Genomic DNA, 22,348 nt, shown 5'->3' with positions numbered 1-22,348 from the left:
GGAATCCCATTTGAAAAGGGCCCTTTTAAGCCATGTCAGTTTTACACCACTGTCTTTTTGCTGAAGCATTTTGGGTCCTTTTCAGCTCTTCACATTGTTTACTGAACTTTTAATTTGCTTCCCCACATTTAAGGGTCCTTTGGTAAGCCTATTGGAGAGCTACTATGCCTGCTTGCTTGCTTTCTAGAGCACTATTAAACTATTGTTGATGAGATGAAGAGACATGTGCATGTAATTGGTACATAAGAGAACAGAAGCAAAGTACAGGAGCTCATTTGGGAATAATGTGGATTGCTTTTTGTCAGAGGTTTATAGTTTCTTTTTAATTAACTGTCACAATATAAGTTACTGACAAATATATTTTCTTTGCAAAAAGAAACTGAGTTCTCTGTGAGGCAGTAGGAGTATGTACCTGATGCCTCCAAATGACATTTGTCCATGACAAAGTCCAGCAAAACTTACTTCATTGCACTCTTGGGGTTGTATAAGCTTGGAGAAGAAACACTGTCATTCAGAAGTCAATTCTGCTAACCCATTAGGAAAGCACATTCCTAGTAGTGGTCCTACAGTCAATCAGTGACAAAGACCTAGAAGAAGACGTACCTGTTTCACTGTTCACTGATCTTGCAATTTGATCAATATTATTTTGAGTAAGTCTTTTCTGACTTCATCTGTAACATCTCTTTTTACAGCCAGATTGAATGTACACTATAAAACTGTACGCAGATATTGCTAAAAGGACCAGACATGTATTTTACAGGTCTAAGTCCACAGCAGAGGCTCGACTTTATTCACCCACACAGTTCTATCTGTGTTCAGATGAGCTACCCTGAGGGAGTAATAGTTGTGATGTCTTTGCTGACTCTTTGAGATGTTGCTGTTCTCTCTAGCAGAATTTCTCAGCATGTAACACAGGCCTTCCGTATGCTTCCAAAGTGTTAGGGAAGCTTTGGGGCATTTAAATTTTCCTGTTGCATTCAGAGAGTTGTAAAAGCACAAGAATGACTCTGGGTTTAACTTTTATTTGTTACAGGTGGTCTATGCCTCTGGTTTTAAGGTCCATATCCCATGGTCCAGGGTAGGACCGTAGGCAGGGAGCTCCCTGCAGAGCCTGTGCAGTGTGCACAAAGGATTGATTGATTTTTCTCTGGCTGGCTGAAGAGATTACTCAGGTGGTAGGAGTCCATGAGATCTGCATGGATGTGAATTGTTTGCTCCTGTGAAGAAGATCTTCCAGTGTTTCATTTCCTCTCTGCTTTTCACCACTGCAGCTAAATACAAGCCAGGTTTCCAAGAAGGTAAGAATCTTAAATGAAAATACCTATACTTGCATCAGTCAAATGTGGTTCCTTCCAAAATGCGAATATCATGTAATATAGAGAGCACAATGTAGATCAGAGGCTTGTAGCAGAGAAATTTCTTTCTTTTCAGTCTAGCATTTCATTAAACATGTGACTTCCTGCAAGCTCTGATTACCCAACAACAAAAATATTTCTGCACAGAGTAGGAAACAAGTGGATGATATTCTTATGTTGAGAAGGTTTCAGTTGAGAAGGAGCTCCACAGGTGACCCGGTAATCTGATTGTTCAGATCTTATTCTTCTGCTATAAAGAAATGGCTTGTAAGGTGTTTAAAGTTAGAATGTTTCACATTAGGTACATTACAGAGGAAACCATATCTAGAAGATACCGTATAGCAATATGGATAGTGGTTGCCTGTTTGGTGCCTTAAATAACTGAGAAAGTGGCACAGGGAAAAGTTAACTGGTGTTAGTAGAGGCAGCAGAAAACATGTCTGGATGTGGGCAAGAACAGTTTTGTAAGGCTTTTACAAGAAAGAGAAATTATGTGATTGGGATACTAGGGTCAAGAATACATCTACAAGTTACGTGGTCTGAATGCAGAGAGGAGAATTACTGTTAGTTGTAAGCAGAAGCCAAAATGGAAGCAATCAGTGTAAAAAGTGGTTAATACTGTTCTAATTGAAAAAAATCTTGTGAGATTCCTGCTGCATAAAGAAAGATATGGTCTGGGTCAAGTAGGATGGAAAATTGACTGGAATATGAGACTCCACTCTCCTGGTCCAGAATTTTTCATTGACCTGCTGCATGGGTTTCCCATCTGTCAAATGGTGTAGAATGAATACCTACCTTCTGAAGTGCTATAGTGTCTTAACCTAGCAAATCAGTTAAGTTTATATGCTTAATAGCAAGCTTATGTAAGTAACTTCTCAGTGATGCCAGTGGGTCTTCTAAAATGTTTCTGTTCTTTCCTGGGGTTAAGGCCAAAAAGTTCAACATCTTGCCAATTCAGCCATAGCAGAAATAACGTCTAAATTCATACGCTATAAATAGCAGAATTATGGAAAAGTAAGAGTGTAGCTCTAAGAGAATTAAAAATCATCATTAGAATAATTCTTGTATGCTACCTTCCATTTACTACAGACTGTATTCAGAAGGGCCATTTTTTATCTATCACAGGTTGCGACACATCGATATAATAAAAAAGTTATCAGTAGGTTTTCAATGTAGATGTCCTGAAACTTTCTATTTTCTCAATCTCCTAGCAATAAAATTCCGTTATAAACTGGCAGGTATTCTGGTTAGAAAGTCACTGTTTCAAAAGCATTTAACAGAATAAGTGGTAGAACTGTGTTTGTAGTTTATAAAACTGCTACCATATATGAACAGGTAGAGCCAAAAGTGACATTTTTGTAATGTATAAAATGTATTTTACTTTGTAATCCATTTGCAAGGTTTTTATTGGCGCTTATAACAGACGCTATGTTGGGCAACAGTTAGTATGATTGTTTACATATAGGTTATTGATTTTTTTTTTTTCTTATTTTAAATCACTTAGGTAGGAGAGTGGAAGCAAACTTTGCAAAACCACAGGTCAACAGTTTGTGGACTTGCAGAACTTGCAGAAAATCTACTTTGAGTCAGTGGATGTTCTTAGTCTCTTATTTTAAGACAGAAAGGAGAGTGCTTTTCAGATGAGCTAATGTTATCCACCCTGAGGTCAGAAATTGAGCACTACTAGAGATGCTCTGATTTGTCTTCTGCAGAAGCCCCTCTGTGATGGCTCTACAGGATTCTAATTTAGATGCTGAAATTTGTAGTCTCAAACTACATAGTATGAATTAGTCCCTAATTAGTCAACTTCTTCAGTATTTCCACATAAAATTTTGTTTTTTCAAGGACCAATCACATTATTGTCTTAAAGGACCTAATATCGCTCCCTTTGATATGCAAAGGAGGTGATGATTCACTGTCAAGACATTCAGACCCATATACCTTCTACCTGTTATGTTTGTATCTGTCTTTGCTCAGGAAAGTTTTTCTATTGATGTGAACTGGTATTTTCTCATGAGTAAACTTTCTGGTCACAAGTTCTACAAAGTTCCGCACATAGGGTACCTATCTGATCATGGTGCCAAATCTTGGGAACTCATAAATAATTACACAAACTGCAAAACGTAACTTAATTACACAAATCCTTTGAACCACCTAAATAGCATAGTATTTTCTTTGTAATTTTTCATTCTTTTTTTTTCTTACCTGAATCCAAAAGCTGATGTTTGTATAGTAGTTTTTTCTTTCTTTGATAAGCTATTGCTTTCTGAGCTCAGAAATGCTCAAGAACTTGAACCTTAAAGGTTCAAAATGAAAAAGCATATTCTTAGGGAGAAAAGAAAAAGCTAATAAGTGATTATTTTAAGCCCCACAAAATTTGGAGGTTCTTTTAATAAAATTTGAATGCTAGTACCAGCAAAGCAAGCTTCAAACCATGATAGTAATGCTACATGTATCCATATGCAGTGCTGAGACCTAAAAAATACCTTAGGTTTTAGAGGAGATTTTCAGTCCCCTCAGTTCCACAGTTTTATGACCTAAGATTAAAAGAAACTCCTCCAAACATCAGCAAGCTTTTTAAAGTGCATTTTATTAAGCAGTTTTTTCTCTAATTGTGCAATGTGGTTCCTTTTTCACTCTATAAATTCAATAATCTTTTTCTTTAATTTTTCTTTCACAGTCTTAGTCTTATCAAAAGGGAGACCAGTGTTGCCTTGGTCAACTTTCAAAGCTGCTCATAAATTGTAGGCATGAAATTAAGCCACTAATATATGTACATTTTTCTTTAAAATAATGCTCACACATATATTTTTTTTCATGTCATATTCCTGCTCCAGTTCTTTTTCATCCTACACCATTCTTCTTAGTATCAGGACAGGCACATTCTTCGAATGAAAAGATCGCTTTATGTTGGTGTCTTCTTTCATGGTGTGAAATCACTTGACTTGTCCATCAAGTTACTCTGCTAGTCAATGAGTGTATTACTGCTAACAGGCTGTCTTTTATTACATATTTATTATATATATTTTTATATTGATATAAATTAAAAATGCAGTGAGGTCAAACTTTTTTACTCTGATAATTCTCAGATTATTGGTTATTCTCAGATAATATTAAAATAATTTCATGGGAACTTCTATGAAGTGAAAGAATGCAATACTATTCAATATTTTCATTCAGAGCAATTCTGTATAAAAATGTTATGAAAGGTTATGAGTGGATGATCAACTCTTACTAATGTTTCTCTAAGCTTCTGAAGACTGACTTTGATTAGTGAGATTTCCCTAATGCTTCTACATGCCATGCTTCTCAGTTAGTCCAGAAAGCCAGCTTTAAAACCAGTGCAGTGAAATTCAGTTGTATGCACATACTCATTGAGTCAGTATCTGGTACACTGCAGGTGCCATAGGCATGCAAAATTAATATTAGATAATTTAAACTTAATTGCATTGTCAGTGCACGCTGTTTTGCAGTCAACTGATGCTTGTCTCCTTCACTTCAAAACAGGAGCTTGGTGTTCTTTCCCACTCTGTTTTTCCTGTTCTGCAGAGCTAAATGCATGTATTAATAGGGGTATCTGATTAAAATAAATGATAGCATGATATTTGAGAGAAAAGTAATTCTCTAAGATGTCAATAGAATTAAATGATATCTTTCCCATTCAGGCTTTTCTTAAACTCAGGATTTCCTGTGTTCTTTCAGCGGTGTTTTTAATGGGCTTTGAGTTCATCGTGCTGTTGCATTGAAGATAATCTCAATATGGTGAAGGTGCTGCCAGCCCTACAAGAAGGGTACTGCTATTCCTTAGTAGCTTAGAGATTTTGAACAGAGTGGTAGCCAATGAATTTTAGGAATTGCAAACATAGTTAAGTCACTGTTTCCAAAATTATGAACTTTTTCACAATTAAGAATATTGCCTGCAGTTTAATAAACTGCAGTGATTTTTAAAGCTATTAAGAAAGCACGTACTCTCTCTGTCAAAATGACTCCTCCTGGGGATGGTGTATTAAATGAGGGTGAAAATGGAAACCTTCAGTGTGAATGCACTGGGATTAAATTCATAACAGATTACCACAACTGTAAATACATTGCTAAAGCTGTTTTTATCATTTTATATTTGAGGAGTATTTTAAAAAGTATAACTGAACCAACAACCATGGCATGATTTTAGGAATGTGTGATAACCAAAGGTCTGATTGCATTCATCCAAAAAGATTCTACCCAAATCCCTGAAGACCTAATGAATTAATGTCTGCCCAAGTCATGTTATAATAAGCCATAATTTATTTATAATGTTTTTTGTGGAAAGTGAAACCTCTTCAAATGTCAGCTTTTTGTACCACTATTTAGAAAATAGTGGTCCTCTGCAGGAAGATCTGGATAGGCTGGAAGAGTGGGCCAGCAAGAACCTTATGAAGTTCAACAAGGACAAGTGTAAGATCATGCACCTGGGAAAACATAATCCAGGAGTGCAGTACAGACTGGGATCCACCTGGCTGGAGAGCAGCTCTGTGGAAAGGGACCTGGGGGTCCTGGTGGACAGGAAGCTCAACATGAGCGAACAGTGTGCTGCTGCAGCCAAGCAGGCCAACAGGATGCTGGGTTGCATCAAAAAGGGCATCACCAGCAGAGAGAAAGAAGTCATCATCCCACTCTACTCAGCACTTGTCTGGCCACACCTGGAGTACTGTGTGCAGTTCTGGTCCCCTCTATACAAGAAGGATGTGGACAGGCTGGAAGGGGTCCAGAGAAGGGCCACCAAGATGATCAGAGGACTGGGAAGCCTGCCATATGAGGATAGTCTGGGAGAACTGGGTTTGTTCAGCCTTGAGAAAAGGAGGCTTAGAGGGGATCTCATCACCATGTACCAGTACTTAAGGGTAGCTACAAAGAAGACGGAGACTCCCTTTTTACACAGAGTCACATGGAGAGGACAAGGGGGAATGGATACAAATTGCTCTTGGGGAGATTCCAATTGGACATGAGAGGAAAATTTTTCACAGTGAAGACAGTCAGCATTGGAATAATCTCCCCAGGGAAGCGGTTGAGTCGGCCACATTGGACACTTTTAAGAGTCATCTGGACAGGGTGCTGGGCCATCTTGTCTAGACTGTGCTCTAACCTAGAAAGGTTGGACTAGATGATCCCTGAGGTCCCTTCCAACCTGTGAGTCTGTGATGCTGTGAAAAGTGCTCTCTTCTTATTGATACATGGAATTGTTACTGTGCTTCCCATAGTTATCTTCTGTTTCATTTGTTTCTTCCATAGTGTCACCTTGTTAATATTAGTGAGCTATTAATAGTGAGCTATTCATATTCTGAATATTAAATATTTGTTGTTCCTAAATTTTTACTCTCCTGTAAAGCAAAGGCAATCTTGGCATGAGCCAAACCTCTTCTGAAATCACCAGGTAAGTTCCTACTGCTGTTGGTGAGCACTGGCTCCCTTACAAGCTATTTAGTGACTCCATTTAATAGAGTTGTTGGCTGAACTGAAATCATCCCTCTATCAGAATGGCAGAAGGAAAAGCCTAGAGCTGTCATTGCACACCAAATGCAGCTGGGAGATGCCTCAGAGTAAGATCCCATCAAGGTGAGAGCGGCCACAGAACTCTGCCTCGTGCTTCTGGGTATCAGCAGCCTTGCCATGTGGGAGGGAGGTGACACATGGAGTCTAAAACCATCTACATTGCAAAGATTTCAAAAAGGATGGGGGAAGGGCACAAAAAAACCAGCCAACCAACTGAAAAAAAACCCAAACCACAAAAGCCTCAAGGAAAAAAAAAAACAGCCAACACCCAAAAAAGATTTTACAGTGTTGCTCCATACACACACATTCATGGGCTTAATTTTACGCTAACAAACAGCTCTGTGCTCTTGAGGGCTGAAATGACTGAAGGGTTCACCCTGGCCCCACTGTGCAGTGGGACCAGGCTGACCACCCAAAGCCCTGCCTTGAAAATACTGTAAGCTGAATACTGTCTATTTCTCAGGATAAACCCCAGGTTTTGAAATTTTACTCAAGTTTACTGAAGTTTACTCTTTATTTTAATCAGTAAAGGTGAACAGTATTATGACATTCCATACACACACATATTTTTTCAGCATGTAGAATCTCCCTTTTAATGGTGGTACCTGAAAATACATTTCTTTGGCAGGCTGTGAAATTCATGGCTAAAAACAGTACTTCAAAACACCTATTGAAGAGTCATAAATCTCCCTTAGCCCACTTTTTTGTTTAACCGAGTTGTAATTTCGCAATCTATGATATTAAAATGAAGTTTGGAAACCATAGTATTGCTATGTAGAATGTCAGAATGGTAAAATAAAGAATGCTATGGTGAGAGTTAAGAATTATCTCGCCTTTCTCAGTTTGGATCCAAGTAAATCTATCAAGATAAGTGACAGGTGATTTATACTAACAAGGAATTGTCTGAGACGAAAAGAGAACTGAAAGAGAATTAAATTGAGATAGACATGAGTGAGGAGAACAAGACACTTGAATTTCTCAGATGTGTCTAAGCATGTCATTGTACAGACAGCAGCTGAGGGAGCAAAAAAAAATCACTGATCAAGCAAAGAGGCAGCTACCAAATGGTAACTGGAAAAAACTGTAGAGAAACTAACTTAAGTATTCTGGGCAAATCAGATAATGAGGAATGCAGCTTAACACTAATTTCTTTCACTGACTACCTTAAAATGTCACTTGTGTATTTACTGAAAGCATTTATTGTCATACTTTTAAATCAGAGCTAATAAAAATACGGCTGAGCCATATTAGCAGCTGGTGTAAGAGAAGCATAGCTAGCAGAGGAGCATGGAAGCCTGCCTGTGGCTTCGATACAACATTGCAAGCAGGATAGGCAGTGCCTAGGGGTCCTCTGCAATACTTCGCTTATGCTTTGGTGCTGCTGTATGGTCTTACTGGAGCTGTGCAGCTCAGCAGGTCACTGTGGCCACACAAGTGATTTGGCCCTTTTGTCCATTCTGATCCCAGTCAAATTGCCATTTCCCTTTCCATATTTCTTTTCCTGTGCTTTTTTTTTTGTGTGTGTCTGTGTGTGGTGATGCTTACAGTGTGCCCATCTGAGGCAAAAGGCCACTGTTGTAATGTATCGTGATTGTTAACTTCTGCTGTTGAAAAAGGAGATTTTGCTCAAAGAAACAACCTGCTGAGCTAATGGTTCAATAAAGCACATGCAGCCTTTCAGGACTGGCCTTTTGTAAGGCTCAAGGGAGTCCTGCAAGGGGATGAGAAGCGGAGCTAAGAAGGGAGCTCATATAGGCAAACTGCCTACAAGGTGCTTCCACTTCCCGGATGCTTGGGTAGCTGGAGACAAGGGGCTATGTTGCTGGGAGGCAACATGTCATGGGGTGAAAGGAGAGGTATGTAGAGAGAAGGAGGCCAGTCCACCTGCCCACTGGCAGTGGGAGATGGCAGAGACACCTCAACATCAGAATGGGGAAAAGGAACCAGAGAATTGGCTAGTCACTGAGTGAGCTGCAGGAGGGCTGTAGGGGGCTGTCAGTTGAAGTACAATGATGTCAGAGATGTGTTTGTCAGCCTGAAGTACATTAGGAAGGGGGATTGAACTAAGAGATTTGCTTAGATTTTCACACTTTCTTTTTATGAAAAGCAATGAATATTCTGTTTGTTGAGAGGTTAAATACAAAAGCCTGTCTCTGGTGCAGCTCCTATTTATTGTGTTGCAGAGTACCTTTCTTTTTTGCGCTGATTTTTGATATGAAAAATTCATTATTTCATTCCAACTGCTCCATTTTTCCTCCTTTATCATTTTTTAAATAATCTTTGAAATTTGAGAATAAAAAGCTGGAAAGAAGTGACAGAGCAGAACAGATCCAGTTCGTATGCTTTGGTTCCAGCATTGCATAAATAGATCTTCTGCAGACTTAATTAAATCTTCTTTTAGTGCTGTTCAGACTTGTCTACAGCTTTCCATCTGGTTATATAATAAACCTGTATTGTTGTTTAATTACATCAACTATGTTTGTTGGCTGTGAGCTGACATCAGGTTTCTTACCTGAAGACACAGCATTTAAGAGAGAGCAAGCATTTATTCTCATTTTCTTCACTCTGTGCTTTGATGTGTGTACTGTTCACCTGTGCTCATCTGTTCAGTGTTTCTAGGTAATTATTGCAATTTAAGACCCATTTAATTATAACTTTTTACATTTATTTTAATAATAAGTCCAAAGAGTATATATTTCTTCAGTCTGTACAATGAATTGTTTTTATGGTGACAGGGGAAATTCTCTTTTTAGTAATGATGGTTACATTCTGGTAATTTACGTAGCCTAATTGGAATATTTCTTGTCACAGTCCTTAAAAATAACTTTTTTGGTGCATTGCTAGTGCATTCTAATGCCACCTACTTATACAATTTGTGTTACTGATGCCATTCTTCTGTGACTCTGTAAGTATTAAAAATTCTGACTGTCACTCTATAGATCCTGCTAAAACCATCTGGGAATGTCTTAATCAATTAGTCTTGTGCAAGCATTATATGCAGAATGATCACAGTAAATTCCATCTTCAGCTTATGCTGTAACTACTAATGCTTTAGCCCTTACGAAAACTTTTTAAATTTTTTTAAATGTTTAAGATGACTATAAGGAAAGCTGACAGGTTTAGGGCCTAGAAGTTGGTGCAAGTATGTACTTAACATTCATACTACAAGAAACGGCAGTAGTAAATATGCAGTTTGTACCTATATGCATTGGTTACCGCATCAGTGTATGTTTTCCATGTTTAAAAGGAAAGATAAATTCTTTTCCTGCCTGGGTTGTTGACATTTTATGTTTACATGTAGTTTACAGTGAAGAAAATACATTTTTCTGTCCCCTGGAAGAGCTCACTAATTTATATCCATTTGCAGTTTGTATGTTATCTGCTGAAGCTGGGAGACAGTAAACATTGCATATAAAGTGTAGTGTCTGTACTGAACTATAACAAATACTCAGATTCTGACAATTTTCCAAAGATTTTGGTGCTCAGCAGCTTATCTGAAGCAGAGCAAGAAGCAGCTTATTCCCACTTGGAAGGTCCCCAAAAGATTGTTGTCTTTTGAGGCTAATAAGTAAGCAGGGTGAGCATCTTCCAGATTCTCATCCAGAGGGGTTGGAGGTGGTGTCTGGGCAGCAAGATGCCAGGCAGCACGGAGAGAAGCACAGCCAATGTTCCACATGGGCTGCAAGGCTGAAAAGCTGCGAAGAGGCCAGGCACCATGGGAATGGGGCAGACAGAGAGGCTGGGTCCTGCGGTGACAGGAAAGCAGAGGAGGCATACGGTTTCCTTACACTTTTTGTCCCACCTTTAAAATGGATGTCCCTGAACAAAGGGGTACTGTATGTTCACAGCTGGTCTATATTTGGTTTCATGTGGTCAATCCTATAGAAGATTTTTGGGGGTTGGTTGGTTTGTTCATTTTTGAGGGATCTCACTGAAAGCATTTCATTGCTCCAGGTATCCTCTAATCACTGATGACACTTGTCCACTTTTCCTTCAGAAGTGTCCTTCACAGGACACTGATTGTAAAAGACAAAATTTTCCCTTTATAGAATATAGGCTATTATTCCCCAGTAGATCGTGTTTATCAGTGTGTTCACCAACTCTGGGCCAGCAGTGAAAGTGGGAGCCCACATGCCAGCTCTTCCCCAGTGCACTCCTTCAGACCCATCATGGATCTGCCACTGGCAGGTCCTTGGGGACAGAAGTGGTTCAGTGGGAGTCAAGAGCATCCCCGCTTACTGCTTGTGCCATTGCATTCCCTCAGCAGTGCTGAGCCTGGCTTTGTTTCTGCCCAGAGACAAATGAGATGGGCAAAATGAAGAAAATATCATAAAATTATCAAGAAGGGAGAGTTTCAGTGCCCACTGGAAGACCAGCTATTGTATTACCCTTTGCTATTCTTTTTTTCCCCTCCTGTTTCTCCCTATTTTTAAGCAGAAGTATAATCCACTTCAAATCAAGTACAGTGGGGTAGATTCCATAGAGCACTACTAATTCTGAAGCTGCCCAGGCTGATCTCTGACCTGAGAAGACATGTGGTGTGAGAGGCTTCAGGATCCTCTGCATGGAGGCAGTCATGGAAGAGGTGGGCTGCCAGGACAGATAGGATTTGATAGTGCCAAACCTGACATGCCCCTCAAAAATAGCAGCATCTGCTGGACTCATCATGATTTTTTTTTAAAACTTGAAAAGTTGCTTCCCATGACTGCAGTCCTGTTTCACTCAAGAAGGGCCTTTCACTCAAGAAGTATCTTACCTGTGTTTCACCTGACTCTGCCTCTGTGACAAAACTAGAGAATGTAGGTTGAAATTATAGCCCCAAATAATCTGCAAATACCAGAAGGGATGCCCCTATATAACTTCATACTGGTGGTATTGAATCTTTGAATCATCTTGAATCAAAAAGATTTTAAATCACCTTGTATCTTTATTTTCTAGTCTTACCTAATATTGTCTGCTGGAGAAAATACTAGGAAGCCCTGACAATACACATGCATACGTGTATCTTGAGCAAAGATCAAGGTAACTATCTAGTATTAGGCTGGTAATTCAAGCCTTAGGACACCATTTTCTTGAAAATACACATGAGGAAGAAATGAAAAATAACCACAATAAATTATTCATTTCAAGGAAATTAATATGCTAGCTACAAAAATAATCACTCTGAAATGCAAATATGGCTGGAATGGTTTAGCTTGTTAGATATGCTGTATTGATAATAAATACTTATGGAAGTATAGGTTGTCATATAAGCTAGCTTTGGATACACAGCTTCTTCCACTTTAATTCTACATGAATTTGGTTAAATATAAATTGTGCTATTTCCTACAAACATTTCTAGACTCTAATTTTATTTTTATTTTGACCTGACCTGAATGCTTATTCTGTTTATATTTGTAATTCTCCAAGGTATAACTAGTGTTTCAGCTGCTATACAAATAGACAATTTGCTTATTGCTGAGAAGGAAGCCTTTAAATATTTAACAAAATCATGTTAAGACTGCAGAAATAGAACAGGAAAAATTTTGGAAATCAAAATGCTGACTAAATAAAGTTTGTGTTTTTAAGGAATGTGTGATGAATTAAAACTTCGTCTCACATGTATGTGTTTTGAGTATAACGGTCCTTTACACTTCGTTTATGCTACAGCCTATAGGTAAAGCAAGTCACTCTATTATCTGAATTTTTTGCTTTCTCAACTACTTTTCCATGTTTAACATGCTTGCCATAAAAAACTTGCATTTCAAAATCATCCAGGCAATTATCTTTGACAAATTTTAAAATAAAAAATACCTGGGAAAAGTTACCAACACTTCTAATGGTTGTAGTCGCTTGTAGTATTTAATGGTGGAAATTCAGTACCAGAAATCTAATGTTAAGTGGTTTGACTTGGATTGGATTGACTTCAGATGAAAGAATAGTTTGCTCCATCAAACAGGTATGAACTATCCTGTATGTACGTATGTCCAGTTCTACCTCAGTCAGGAAGAGTTAAGTAGATTTATTTGTGCAAACATATTCCTCACCTGCTATATTACATAGCACTAATAATCTTGTTCTGGTGAGAGATACAAGTGTGGCTTCTGTCAGTTTCTGGAGGAACCCTGTGCTGCTGAGAATAGAGCAGTTCTGCAGTGGAGCCCTTTAAACATGCCACACTGTGGCCCTTGCCTCAACAGAGACAGCAGTGAGATCTTTTTAAGATAAACTAGGTACTTTAAAATCTAAGGGTAACCTTATTTCCTTCATTGGTAGTTGAAGAACCACCTACTATTGGACAGTAGTTTTATTATATGGTTATCATCTACGTAACAAACTAGCAGATAATAATTTTGTCAGTATTCTTTGGCAAAAGAGTGTTCACTGATCTTATTTGAATTCTGGCTATTAGGAATAACAGGAAAACAATGTGTTTTAAGTTCTTGGCACTTCAGTTTCAGTGATATCAAGAAAAAAATGCAAATGTGTAGATTGGGTATTTAAGGGGAAGATTAATTAAATTAGGAATTGCTGTATAATGTTACTCTGTAGAAAGCTTATTTTCCTAGTAGCAACTATTTAGTGATACAATAAGGATATGAAGGAAATACGTTGGTCTGTTGGGTACTTTGGTTTTAGTCTCCTAAATCCTTGCATTCAGAACCTTGTGTTTTAATTTCACAAATGTATCTCTCAACAGTGGCAAAATATTCCCCCTCCATACCATAGAAACTAAAGCCAGAAAGGGGAAAGTGTTCACAGTGGTGCTCTCAGAACTTGATCTTTTAGCAGGTTCACCTGTGGATCTGTTTAATTTCTTGGCACAGGACTCATTAAGGGACTCCGGGTGATGTATCAGTCATTACCATAGGAATCAGTCACCCAAAGAGCACCTGAAGTGCTTACAGAGCTGGGGGCTTTAACAATTATTCTGACTGAAAGCAAAACAAATATTTCTTTTATTGCACAAGAAAAAGTCCTATATGTTTATAAATCCACGGCTTAGTATAAGGAACCTTATTCAGTAATTCCTGTGTTAGTCTTACATGCTTTGATTATGATAATCATCCAAGTCACTGTCTCTCCAGCTTTGGGGTGCCATACCACTTCTGGAAGACTACAGCAGCATGCCAAAGGAACTGGAAAGTAGTAGAAAAAGCTTTAAAGTGTTCAAAATATTCTACCAACTATCTCAGACTTTGCAAGCAGATAGAAACACAGACCCAAAAGGGGGGCTGTATTTTCAGTCAGTCTGACAAATACTTACGGAAGGAATTCTTAAGCAGCTCCATTCCTCTTTACATTCAGATTGTTAAACAAGGGTATTAGAACTTTTTTGTGCATGGAAAAACACAGAGGGAGTCTGCTGGATATTTCTGTTCTAATTTGAAAAAGTATAGTGTGTCGGGAATATGTGGGAAAGCAATATTATGAAAGTGCATAATCTATTTTTAGCTAACCTTTAATGTACTGTAGTACATGGCAATGAGCGAAGAAGAAATAGCAGCAATCTCTGAATCACTTTAACATCAACACTGACTTGCATGCTTTGAAATTGCACATTCTACCTCTGCCTCATCCACATTCTGCCTCTTTCCTTGTCTGTAGCTAGAATAAATGTCTGGATAACACGTATTGATGCAGATGATGGTACTGCCACTTTTACCTTTCAGTAATGTTCCCTTTCAAGCTGTGTTTTTATGCTGATACTTTGCCAAAATTCCTTCCTTTGGTATATTTTATATGCAAAATGCCGAATACTTGCCATTTACCCTGCGTTTCATTTACCTGGCCTTTTATTCCATTTTGTTCTTGCAAGTAAATGATACTGTAGATTACTGGGGGTGCAAGGGATAACTTATGTTCATGAAATGCAAAATTTAGCCTTCCTTAGCTTTGTTTTGAATTACTGTTTTTATTTCAAACATGTTTGTTTTTATATTATTAAAATGAATACTCTCTCTTTCTTGTGACAGTTGCAATAATTACTTTTCTGGGTTTGCCTTTGTCTGGAAAGTTCTGCATTTGGGTTTTCTTTCCTCCGTTCATGCAACCTCTCACTGACTTCTTCACTTGTTTCTGGAGCTCCTGGTGCTGTCAGTGATAAATTTCTACCTAGGATGGGTTTGTTTCTGTCTCCTCTGACTCATTTGCTGTCTGATGTACTAGGAACAGGACACAAAGAATAAGAACTGCTTCTGGTATGTGAAAAGACAGAAAGCTGCAGTTGAATACAGTTAGCCTTTACAAAAAATTCCGGGGACACACACACATACGAGAGAGGGATTACTCTGAAAAGCCTTGGAGATTGTACATCTGCCCCTGTAATTCAAACTGGGATTTAATACAAAAGTAGCGAAGTTGATTGAGTAACTTAATAGTGGCAGAATAATCTCCCTTTTTCAGTGGCATGTGTCTTTGAAATCCTCCCTCACTAACCACCCCCTCACCCTCAAATGTTTGAACGCTGCTTACGGTACTTGCCAAATAAAAAATTAAACACCTGCATGGTTGTCATGCACAGCTGTACCCATCTGCTGAGTGTGCCACTTGCCATTTACTTTGATTAAGAGCAGGTTAAGAGAGGCTTTAATTAACAAGAGTCCATAACACAGTTAAGCATCCACCTCTTCAGCCTCTTTCCTTGATTATATAGTTTTCTGCTTTTCTCCTTGCAAAAGATGAGATACTGGCTCTAGAAGGGATACAGTTTAATAATAACAACAATAAATAATGATTCTCCAGCTTAAATATAGGGCATCTAGATGGCATGCTTAGACTGACACATTGGCTGTGATTTTTGTGAACCAGTGGTTCTTCTTCAAAGTGTGGTATGGGGCTAAAAAACTGCTTTTGACAGGCAGACACTGTTCGCTAGCTGTAGTGCCACCATGTAGCATATTGTGCTGCCCCTATGTATAAAGATAATAGTTTTCTTGAAACTGTGGTTATCTGTTATTAGGATAGGAAATACGTTAAGAGGTGTTCCATGGAAAGGCGCATAATCCAAGAAAATATTCCAGAGGACTGTGTCATAACAGGGACACTTCCCATGGGATGCAAGGCAACCCAACAGTTAGCCCTCTTATTGGCACTTGAGGGCAGTGAGGCGAATGACCTCGGTCCCATCTCAAATAAACTTTAGAGCATCCAATAAGTATGTGCTCTTGAGTCACAAACATTCTTCCTTCAAATTGCTGTGAGTCAGTAAATTTGCATCTTAATGAGAATTAGCTGTATTGAAGTAAACAGTGATAAAATGCACGCAATAATTACTATGTACAGTTAATACAGATATTCTTTCTGTAGCACCCTTAGCCTGATTGCAACCGCTACCCATGGCCTGAAGTTTGCAGTAAGAGGAGTAATCAATGATACATTTAAACAAAGACAAAACATATCTTATGTATGTATGTGATTATGAAGCTCATTGTGGGACCTGAGGGCATATGGTCTAGCTTGCTGTTGACATTCTGAATTTTACAAACAAAGGAAAAGAGAATGACAAATAGTGACATTGATCTTCAGGTGTTTCTGATTGGTTCTTGGTGGTCGTCCTTCTTGAAGGGAAGCCCAGAGGACCTCTTTAGAGTGAAACTCTGAAGCTACTACTACTCTATACTTCCCTTATTCCCAAAAATGTATAAAAAATGTATCTGGATTGCACCAGAAAATGGCTGACAAGTAGTCATGGGTGAAATTAATTCATGTGTTATTTTGCTTGTTTGGGAAATATTAGGGAACATCTGCAGTTAGAAGGTATGCCCAGAATAATTTGCTAGCTTTTTCAGAGCTGTTAATCCAGTTTTCCAAAGGCAATAAACTGATACAAAGAACTCCAGGAGAGCACTCAAATAAGGCTAAAGTTTTGCACTGAGACAGCGCTCAGAAAAAAAGATACAATGTATTAATAGAACAGACCTTACTAGGATTAGAGAGGAAAGACAGACTGACTTTTCAGTTGAATGGCAGCCAATTTTTGAATTAATATCATGTTAAGAGAATATGTAGCTTTACGTTTGAAATGTATTGATTTTCACCTCTTTGTCTTTTGACATTTATTTTCCAACTTAGCTTGAGTGTGTTCTGAATCTTTTTATTTCTTTTCCTCACACATTTTCATATACAGACCTAGAAGACAAAAGCTAGAAGTGGAAGTAGGAAAGAACAGGCTTTGAAAGAAACTTTCTGTAAAACCTAGGCACTATGTTGAGACCTCTAGCATTTATGTATTTATTAAAATTTTAACTAGCTACTTCTTGTCCAGAAGTTTGAGACATATTCTGGTTGTGTGAGAGAGCGCTTTGTTCAAATCCTGCAATAAGCATTATAATGAATGTTAAAATTTTATATATGCATTATCTCTTCCTGAGGAAAGGATAATTTACAAACTCAAATATTGATAGCTCCCTACAATTCCAAACTGAGTTAATGCTGTAATAAATGTTGTCCATCTGACCCTCTCAGCCTACTAAAATTGTGCTTTTTGAATGCATAATATTTTTATTAACATTGATTGGCATTTAGGAATGTGTGGCTTTGTCAAGACTCAAAACAAAAAAAATCCTATTTCATGTCAAAATGAAACAAGGACATTTTTTTCTTCCCCTCACTACTCATTAACCTCTGTTCTGGGAACACCCTGGAGGTGGTCAAAGAACTTGTAGAGGTGGCACTTCAGGGCATGGTTCAGGAGGCATGGTGGTGTTGGGTTGACGGTTGGACTTGATGCTCTTAGATGTCTTTTCCAACCTTAATGATTCTATGATTCTGTAACTTGTTAAGACAAGGAACAGGCAGGTTCAAGTGACCATCCTGAATAACACAAAAAGGGGGTGGGGGGTGGGGGGGGGGATGTGAGGGTAGTGTTTGATTTCAGCTATCTCTTATTGTGGTAAGCACAGGGAACTTGTGAGCATTATGAGATATCATACTGACCAAAAGTTTTATCCCAGACATGAAAATATTTCTTTGTGAGAGGATCAAAATTGATGGTCTTGTAAGGATTTGGTTTTGATGAAACCATTTTGCCACAAGCTTCTGGGCTGGTGTTGGTAAAGATTCAGCCGTGCATGAGAGAAGCCAGATGAACTGCCATGTTCCTAATGGTAGCATCTCAGAGGTGTCACAAGATATTGCTGAGCAGCAAATTCAGTGCTGCACTGGGTGCTCAGCAGGAGCACTGTGGGCATACTTCCATTACCTCTGGTGCCCAGAGGGTTGTGTGGCACAGCAGGAAGCCTGTGTGCATGGTTCCCTGGCTGGAAATTTAAACAAGGGTCCAAGCTCCTGTGGGAGCTTTTCTTATTGCTGTTTTCCAGTTCCTCACTTGCCTTCCTGAAAAGCAAAGCTGACCTCTAAGTGGTAACTGTCTCTAGCCTGAAGGAGACTCCTTAGAGCTCATCAGGCTGTGGTTCCTTTCAGGAAGGACTCTAGATCTCCCTTCTTCAAGGCAAATATTGATGGTCCTCATCACTGTTTAGTGCTGGTTGCAGACTTCAGTTTTCTCAAAAACCTGGAGAAAAACATCCACTACAAATGGCTACATATATCAACAAAGCAATTTATAAAAAATATTACATTAGAATATCAATCAGGATGACAAGTTTTACAAAACTGACCTTTGTAGGCGAGAGAGAACAGGGTGAAAGTCACTTTGCATCCTGAATAATACTGGTAAACTGCAGTGCAGACACTTCAGCTAATTTGACAGTGTGAGCACAAATGATATGTGGTGTGATTTAGATGATAACAAGGAAAGTCTGTCTGTTCTTTCTGTCTGGTCCAAAAGCTCTAAAGATTGACCTCAGAACTGAGGTTAAAAAAGAATCTCTAATGTTAGCACTGAATAATACTGCAATGTTATTGTGTTCTTTGAAATCACATTGCAAGTTTATAGCATTTTATAGTGATTTCATATTGATTGAGTATCAGAGGTTATCAAAATAGAATTATAGGAAAAAGCCAAAGGTTATGTCCTTTCAGCAAGCCAGTCTGAATTTGCTTCATCTTAATCCCATCCACGAGCAAAATCCTGCCTTAGAGTTTTGCTGGTTTAAATGCTTTCAAAAACAATGTTGTGAAATGATCCAGATTAGGGAAGAAATCCATCTAGGACTTATAGTAAGGTCGCAAGAGGAAACAGCCTAGCTAGGATGAGCAATAGCAAGTTAATTAGACGGTGCCCAAAGCTGGTACAACTGATGAGGTGAAACTAGAGGCTGCTACTGAGTTTATGCAATTCATCATCAGTTAACACAATTGTTCTGTGCTGCAGATAGCATCAGTCAGTGGTCCAGAGCTATGCTTGGCTGCCTGAATTAGGTTGGTTTGAATGCATGGTTATGGGAAGGAGCAGTTCAGCAAAGATGAGCTCCAGAAGGAGAATCTTTAGGGTTTAACCCAGTCCTTGTACCTCCTATACTATGTTTCCCAACTGATCCTTTCTAAGTCAAAACAACTTTTTCTTTTGATCAATAATCTACTGTTCAAAAATTAACTATACACCACCCCCTTACCTACTTCTCTGTGTTTTGTTGTGATTTGCCAAAATTATTTTGAAGTTTAATTTGCCCTGGGAAGTCTATTAATAGAGAAAGCAAGCAGACTTAACAGCATGTATGCCCTCTACCAAACAAAAAAACCACATCATTAATATAGGAGGAGGAAAAGAAAACTGGAATGTGGGGAGAACAATAGGACTGAAACTTTTATTCCAAGTGCATTATGCCTTAGTACTGTGGTTCAGCTAATCATCTGAGGCTCTTTAAATATTCTGCTGTGTTTTGAGATCTGCAGGTCAGTGATTTGTCAGATATCTTCCTTTGGATTGCTGTGAATAGTTCTAATTTTATTTAAATGTTAACTGTTTCTGATAGTTATTATACAGGCCACCAAAGGATTAATGTCTATTGTGAAGTGGATACAGCAGGAATGCAGGAAACACCATCAGCTTTGTCCTGGGCAGAAGAGAAGCACAAAATTCAGTGATCTATTTCTCTGACACTTTCACTGCCTTCATTCTTTAAGGTTTTTGTCATTCCTGCTCTATTTGGGGAGATCCAGTCCCATTAACTCTAGGCCAAACTGATGATATTTCATTTGTATCAACTGTAACTATATCTCCCAAGGTTTTTCTTTTCCTTATGGGTCAATTTTTTTAATGTGGTGTTGTAGATCAGCAGATGGACTAGATGATTTGTGGGTTTTTCAGGGTTTTAATGCTTTGCTTCAATAAATAAAGAGCCTATCCACGTGTTTTGACAGTACCAGAGGAATGTCTTTGGGGAAGAATAAGCTGATATGTTAGTAAGGTGGGAGAGACCACCATAGCACATAGGTTATTCAGCAGTAGCAACAGGTCCAGTGCAAGAGTTAACCCTATATTCATAGAAGCCAAGTTGCAGAGGAAAAAAGTTCTCATTATCTGTGTTTGAGTGTCCACCCCAGAATGTAATCCTGGTATTCAAATCCATATTTTTTCACTTGAGATTTCTTAGTGAGCATTTGTTTATGCTAAATTTAAGTCATATGGCACTGTGCTAAAATAATATTCCATTTTACACCATATACTAAGAGGAACTTTTCATTAACCTTTGGTTAATGATGAAATGCCTGTGACGCTGCATTACACTTTGTATACTTGAGCAGATAACTGGCAGAGGAGGGGATTACACATACGTCATGAACTTGATTATGTTGTTTCATCTAAATGGAAAAGAAATCAAGGGGAAACATGCTGTTTTTCTGAAGTAAAATGAAAGGAAAGAAAAGGCTGCATTTAAGTCCCAGTGGCAAATATATAGCAATGCGTAAGTCACAAAATGGAAAAGGTGGTTAATGAAGAAGTAAATTTGTTGACTGTTTGGAGTTATTTTGGAGAAATGGATAAATAAGTATCTCTGTGCTGAAGGTTTCAAATCCAATTGTCCACAACCAGCTCCCAGCCTGTTTCTAGCCTGCTGTGGTCTGAGTGCAGAAGAATAGCATTCCTTTCACAGAAACACAACTCCGTGGACAGCCAAAGTTTCCTGTGAGAGACTCTTCTTCAAAGTCAACCCCAATGTAAGCAGAAATGGGGGGAGAGCAGGGGAACCGGTGAAGCCAGGAGCTGGGCTTGTGGTCTTGCTATTTCATGGCAGTCTTTCACCAGCTGTGACTGCTGGTAAATGCTGCCAACTGCCTGATGGCACCACCTATGTTCATGCACAGGAATGAAGGTGAATTCCATTTACTTGTCACTCCACTGCTGCCAGTTCTTTCCGGTTAAACTGCCGGAGCCTGTGTTGCTGCTACACCTCATATTGTAAGACACTAAGTGAAGACTAGAACACACAGAGCTTCAGTTCATTGGCATTATATGCCCATTTTTTGCTGCCTGCATCTCATTCAATCAAGGTTTGTTCCAGAAAATATTTGGACCTGACATAAATATAGGTGCAGAATTTCAAACTCAGTTTTAATAAATAAAATTAAATGTGATGTTATGTTTAGAAAAATGCCATCAATGTTTTATCAGTAAACAAATAATATCTGTTCTCCTGCCCAATGCAAAGACACACAGTGTCAATAGAAGCGATTACATTGTTGTAATTTAATTTGAAAAACTACTTGCAGAGAAAGAGGCAAGCAAGTTAGCAAGATTGATGTAAATGGTGGCTTATTTAGGATAGCTATAGATCCAATCTAAAAAACAGGAGGCCTCTCCTATGCAATTGAATCCTATGTATATGTTGAGAAAGATTTGAATTAAGGAAAGTAAGGTTTATTGTTATAAAACATCTTTGTTTATAAACCCTGCAGTTAAGGTGAAATAAGACCTGGATCCAAAAATAGTCATAGTAAATTTTTTTCCAAAACTAATTTCAAACCCTGAGTTTTTCTAATACCCCATCAATTTTGCCCTTAATTTTTCTCTGGGATGTCTGATGTAGGAACAGTAACTTAATCATATGTAACAAATTAATCAGTTTTAACAACATTGCTATTTCTTAAAATCATGATAAACCAATTTTGCCAATACATCATGTAATGGGATATCCTTTTATTCCAATAAGCACAACAACTTGCTTTAATTAACTTGCCTTATGGCAAACGTACAAAAGTGAAAGTTTCTACTAATCCTGTAGTGGCTTTCCCACTGTTATTCTTTCATCTAATAAGGTTTGGCTATTCTGTAGTTACAGTATGTAGATGATTTGTGATCAGTTTTCCTTGAAGCAGTTCAATGAATATAAGAAGTCTGTCCTGAGCCTTAAAGGGCAGTAAACTTTACGGCACATCATGCAGCCAGCCTGGCAGCATTATTTTTCCTTCTTCTTCCTACCACAAACCTAACTATAAACCCAATATTTTTAAAATGAAGCAGTTATGCAGATGACACAGAAGAAGATCGGAGAGTGTGCCTTACTTTCCAAAACCTACAGGTTAGCGCCAGACACTGAGCACTTGATGTAGACTGTGCTTCTGCAATTCCTGGCAATTAA

General features: G+C 38.4%; 1 long non-coding RNA gene across 1 annotated transcript in view; it reads left to right on the top strand.

Moving 5' to 3' along the window:
- The window catches only part of LOC142061017 (uncharacterized), a 216,298-nt gene that overhangs the window by 112,515 nt on the left and 81,435 nt on the right, over positions 1-22,348 (top strand). Inside the window, exon 3 of the long non-coding RNA XR_012662015.1 lies at positions 1,034-1,298. This is a non-coding gene — a long non-coding RNA (uncharacterized LOC142061017). The remainder of the gene's footprint in view (positions 1-1,033; positions 1,299-22,348) is intronic.

The sequence above is a fragment of the Phalacrocorax aristotelis genome, chromosome 8 (genome assembly GCF_949628215.1).
Source record: "Phalacrocorax aristotelis chromosome 8, bGulAri2.1, whole genome shotgun sequence".
Taxonomy (NCBI): Eukaryota; Metazoa; Chordata; class Aves; order Suliformes; family Phalacrocoracidae; genus Phalacrocorax; species Phalacrocorax aristotelis.
This window is presented reverse-complemented; position numbering and strand designations above follow the sequence as displayed.